We start from the raw sequence: 6000 nt of genomic DNA on the forward strand, positions 1-6000 counted from the left end.
ATAATTTTTCTTTGTTTGTTCAGATTAAGTCTCAGGGTTGGCAGGTATGCAATGGGTTTTAAATGGTTCTTGTTATGAAGTACACCTGTATATGCTATTGGTCTGTTTCATCAGTTGTCCAGTATGTTTGCCAACTTTCCTGTATCATTTTGAAGATTGTACTCATCTACAGGTCTAAGTTAGTGCATGAAAGAGGTAGGCTATTATGTCAGACATGCGTCCCATTATGATATGTGTGCTTACTGTGAAACACAATATTTTTGCGGCATGAAATTTTTGCGAGTTGCCTCCAATATTCAATGCATATAGTGTAGAGAAGAACTTTTGCGTGCATTTTAATTTCGCGAATTAAAAAATTAAAGTGCATGTGAACTTTCCTCGATAGCACCTTTTGCTTACTTAGCCATTGTGATTTAACATTCCTACGTCTGTTGTATCATAGGTTAATATTATGGTTGCTGTTATGCAAATGTATGCTCAATAATGTGGAATGTGTACGCCATATTCATTGTTCATGAATGTATGTACATTTAGTTCTAAAAGGTCCCAAGTTAGTTTGTGCTATATTGCACTAGTGCCCTTTGAGCTGAAAATTTCAGATGGTAGATAATTGGTGTTATCCCTCCAGGAAGGTTAACAAATAGGTCACTCTATGTTCATACAGTGCATTTCTCTCTTCTTCTTCTTTTTTTTTTTTTTTTTTCATCACCAAGAAGCAGGTGTATCCCTTTAAAATATGTGATATACGTTTGGTGTCATTTTTAGTGAAGACAATCATAAATGTGCTCTGAACTAACACACTTTTTTTTGTAACTAGTTGAAATATATTTTTACACGAATGGCAACACATACCATATTTGGTCTTTGTTTTTTGTTTATCAGTAATAAAGTACTCACTACATGTTTCATCAATATATTTCACAAAAGACAGTGATCTACACATAGACCACGATTCACATTTAAAATTTCAGAGATACTCCTAAAGTCAATGAAAAACTTTTTTTAAAAATTGTGCAGTCTTGTTTATAGTTATTTGTCTTTGAAGTATTTCAGTACATGTACTGTACATGTATAATGTTGCTGTAACAGCTAAAATTGTCAACTCAAGCAAGTGTCTCTGCAGGAAAAAAAAGTAATGTTTTGTAATATCAGCTTGTACAAAATGGAACATAATCAGAAATAACAAAGCAAAGACATGAGAGAAAATGTTTATGCTTTCCTTGATGTACAATTCAATGTTTCTTTTAAAAGAGAAATGTGGAATGCATTTCAATCAAAGTAAACATACTGATGCACATACAAACTGATTCAACATGCGAAGATATCAACTATATACCTGCTTGTAATAGAATCAGTATTGGTCAATGCTGTTTTTGTGAAAGTTCTCTCATTACACACTTGACTCTCTAGGTGTGGTGTATTGTTTTGGCATGAAGCTACTTGCGTACTAGATAGCAATTTTGAGCATCTTTACGGATACACACGTTCAAAATGGTGTCAAAATAGAGAATGAAGACCATCAGCTGGAATGTGCTCTTGTACCATAGATGTTATACTCATAATGTACCTGTTTTTACTGGTGTGTTTTCATCTTAATGTAACTATGCATACATCTCATCTTTGAACATAGTGTACATGGAAATTAATGAAAGAGAAACATATTTAAACTTGACATGTAAAGTTATTGTATCATGACTCTTTATGCATTTGTGACTGGCTTTAATACTCTAGGGTAGCTTTTCAACTTGTATCACATTGTGCCAGCTTGCATTTTGTACATATAGCATACTTTGAAGCACAAAGATAAAGTTTTTGTTTGCTTTGCGAGTCAGTCCTGTCTTGATTCAGTTTTTGATTTTTCACATCTGAATAATCAGTTAAAATCTGACAATTACAAGGAAATTGTGAAAAGAGAGGAATTACGACTACATTCAGATACTTGAATTGAAAGAATGTGTGATGGGCCTTTTTTTTATTATCATTTTTCACTGATGCATTATTTGTGATGTATATACAGTATGTAATGTACTTTGGTATTGTATGAAATCTTAGTTTTCTTGCCCATGTGAACAACAGATTTTAGAGGAACTCCTTTAAGACTATATATTCTAGTATGTACAGTTTTCTTGTAATAGAGAAACATAGAAAGATACTGTATGTACACTGACAATGGTATGGGTGTATTTTTCCCATTTTTGTATCAAACTTTATTGTGATCATTCATTGTACAACCATCTTCATTCTTATCTATATAAGACATTGGTCATAACATTTGATAACTTCATGTATTATATTAAAGAAAGGCTTTGATTTGACACAAATTTCTGAAATCAAGCAAGATGAAAAGTCTGCACCCACTGTAAGAACAATACATGTATCAATATTGTATCACATACTTTGAGTACTCACCAAATTATATCTGTACTGTAATGAAAGGTACACATTCATGTTTGCCTTGTCCATGATTGCAAAAATGTGATAAATTTTATGATGCAACTGTTAAATATAAATATTGTGCTATACCACACATCCCATGTCTTAAAGTTGTAATTTGTTTCCACCTGTAATGTTGATAGCTGTTGGTAGCCAGTGAGAGTTAAAGTGATTGTTGTATGTGTATTGTATGTGTGCATGCAGTATTGTGCATATTGACTAGTGTGAAATAAATAAAGAATATTGCCCCCAGTAATAACATATATACTTTGCATGTTGCCTTCAAGCTCTGGAGGTTTTCCTGTTGAAAAGGTGCAATACTTCTTATCAATTCCGTCTAAGTGATTCTGAATTGTTGACGAATTTCTGCCACATGCAGGACTGTCTTTCACAAGTCCAAATTTGCGGAGCTTTATACAACATATCTGCTAAACCTTGCACACGACAATGCATTCTTGAGTAAGTGGACAAATCATCTTGCTGGCAATAGAAAGTCCACATTTTCCACACGTATCTGTACATCGTACATAAATTCCTTGTGCAAGTCAAGGGGCTCAAGGCTAAATGTGCCCTTTAGTTTTGCATCATACCAAAGGTCTCCAACGGTAATCCAAAGGTAAATGGAAAAATAAAATCGGAGGTTAGGTGACACGGGAGGTTACATGTAAATCAACAACTACAGGTGACCCACAATATTGCTTACCTCATACAGTGTATTGACGGTATGTAAGTCAACGTTTTGTCAAATCATGTGTTTATCAACACATTTTCTCTGTCCCATTTATGTCAACTTAAGCAGGATGGTCCACAAGGGCTTTCAGCATGTCACATCAATGAGGTGAAATCTTTATTCAACAACGTAAAAGATACAAGTCATGAGACATACACACAAGTAAGCACCATGTAAAATCAATAACTGACAACATGCAGAGAACAAGAAATTTACAAATGACTTAGACATGTCCTCAAACCTATAAATAATGTGGCTGGAATATTTTTATCCACAGATTTTGGCTCATTCAGAGGATGGTATGGTTTTGGTTGAGATGGGGCTTCATGTTCCTAATGTTTTTGACGATGTTTTTTTCGAACTCTTCGATCTCTTCTATCCTCAACTTCACGTCTCTTACATATTCCGTTTTCTAGGAAATCTTGGAGCGAACAAGCTTTCGCTCAGGCTGGACTAACACTGTGGAATTCACTTCCTCGTGAGCTGAAAGACTCAAGCTCTATAACATCTTTCAGAAGTAATTTAAAATCCTATTTGTTTAGCAGTGCATTTTGAAGACCAGTGCCTTTTGAAGACATACTTTCATGTCTTTTTTTTTTCCTTCTGCTTCTTCATCTTCTTCTATTACGGTGATATACTTGTATCTTCAGTCTTTTTGCTTTGATGTACAATTGTAAAGTGCCTTGAGCATTTAATCAAAGTGGAGAACGGCGCTATAAAAATTGTATGTATGTATTATTATTATTATTAGATAATGAGAAATCTCTTATGAAATATGAAAAGAGCATATGATTATAAAAGGAATTCAAAGTTTATTAGATGAAAATTGGTTTTGAAATGGCTGAGATATCCAAAAGAAAGCGATCTGAATACAAGGTGGGACCCCCATTTCATTAGGGTCACTTTGTTCTTTGTTTTTAGTTATTTCAGCCATTTCAAACTTGATTTTCATCAAATAAGCTTTGAATTCCTCTTAGAATTGTATGCCCCATAACATTTCTTACAAATGTTTTAAAGTATCACACAAAAAATTACGCCTCACCTCAAGTCAACCAATACTATACCATCCCTTTAACTTTGATCCAGTGTTCAACAGTGAGGCTAAGATGGCACCATACATACAAAAATGTTCTGAAAACATAAGTGAAATTACACCCTTGGGTTTTTTGTTTTTGTTTTTTTGTTTTTTGTTTTTTTTTAATGACATGCTATCCTCACCTCTACAATGGAATTAAATAAACAAGATTTTTGTAATACATAGCCAAACCACATTTAATAGGCTTCATATCAGTGCTAGAGAATATGCTATGAATTTTTATCAACTTTTACACAAAACATTTGTAATTTAAAGAACTGATCAACCTTACATATATGTGCTGATTTACGTCCTGTAAACACGGATGAGAAAAATAACCTTGCATGTGAGCAAATGATTGAACAAGACATGTGAATACCTCATGCTGTGCAGGTAATGATGTGACAGTCACATGGGATAGAAAAGGAGGCAGTGGGTCAAAAGTATAGTATAAGTATAGCACTAGTAATGATGGACTTAACCCTTTCCATACAGGAACCTGGTTACCTGTGTGTTAAGTCTACAGGGATTTAAGAATTCAGTATGGAACGGGATAAATGATGGAAAGTACAGTGTTATAGAGTAGTTGGATATAAAAAAAAACAACCTTATAACAAGGTAACTTTGCAGGTCCCATTTCCTTATATTGCAATGTTTTTGTACCCTGATATACTGAGAAATCTCATAGAAGAAGGTGATTGTCATAATTTAGGTCTTTCTAAGGGTGTTCCCCTGTAGTGACAGGTAGCAAGCTAAGGTGAATATCTCGTAACACACGAAGTAATGCCAGAGGGCTAGTAAAGTACAGCAAACTAGTTGCATACTTTGAGCTTGGGGTTTGAAAGTCATCATGTCCATTATTTTCTTTTTCACACTGAAAAACAAAGAAAGAAAGTACACGTACATCACACAGAACACAGATGCACACTGTAAGGCACAAAATGATGTTTGCATACCCTGACATAACATATCATCTGCATTGTCATACATGTGGAAGACAGCAACAAGTTATAACTATGATCACAGTCACATTAACAATCTTTGCTTTCTTCCTGTTGCTATCACTTGGTAATGAAGCAGGCATGTACTTCTGTTCACAGACTTTTTATACATGTAGGCCTCACATACAGTTAGTCCCATGTTTGTTGAAAGTCCAGCAGTGTGAAGAATGTTCATGCAAGAAAAATTGATGAGTTTACCACTATGGCAGAGACAAGTACGGACAGACCTCTCCGATATGTAGGACCATTGTGACTTACTTGTCACTACATCATTATGATTAACATCACATACCCCATTTATACACAAAGTTGGGCCCAGGAACATTGCTGAAGTGCTTTGACTTACGCCCCTCTGAGTTTGTTCATATAGAGAATCTTCGCTTGCCGAGACCACACACAAAGTGGCTGAGAAGGGCATAAACGTCACGGTGAACATCGGGGGTGCAGAAACTTCTAACGTGTAAACTGCATGTACAGCGTGCACCACATACCACTTCTGGAGTGTTCTAAAAATTAATGACCATTAGGTCTTAGAGAGCTTAAGGAGTGCTCCTGAACCTAGCCTTGAGAGGGGCTTAACTCTAGAGCACTCCAGGACCCAATTGTCTGTTCATACAGCGTTTAGAGAGCTTCAGGAATGCTCCTGGAGAGCTCTAAATGCCCTGTATGAATGGGGTATACATCTCCAGGAAGGCACATATTCCCCTCCATGGGCACCACAACCATCACTAGTCCCTGGACCAGCCCGGCAACCCGGTCCC

The sequence above is a fragment of the Diadema antillarum genome, unplaced genomic scaffold (assembly GCF_040938485.1).
Source record: "Diadema antillarum isolate AM-2024a unplaced genomic scaffold, OU_Dant_1.0 scf00000105, whole genome shotgun sequence".
Lineage (NCBI taxonomy): Eukaryota > Metazoa > Echinodermata > Echinoidea > Diadematoida > Diadematidae > Diadema > Diadema antillarum.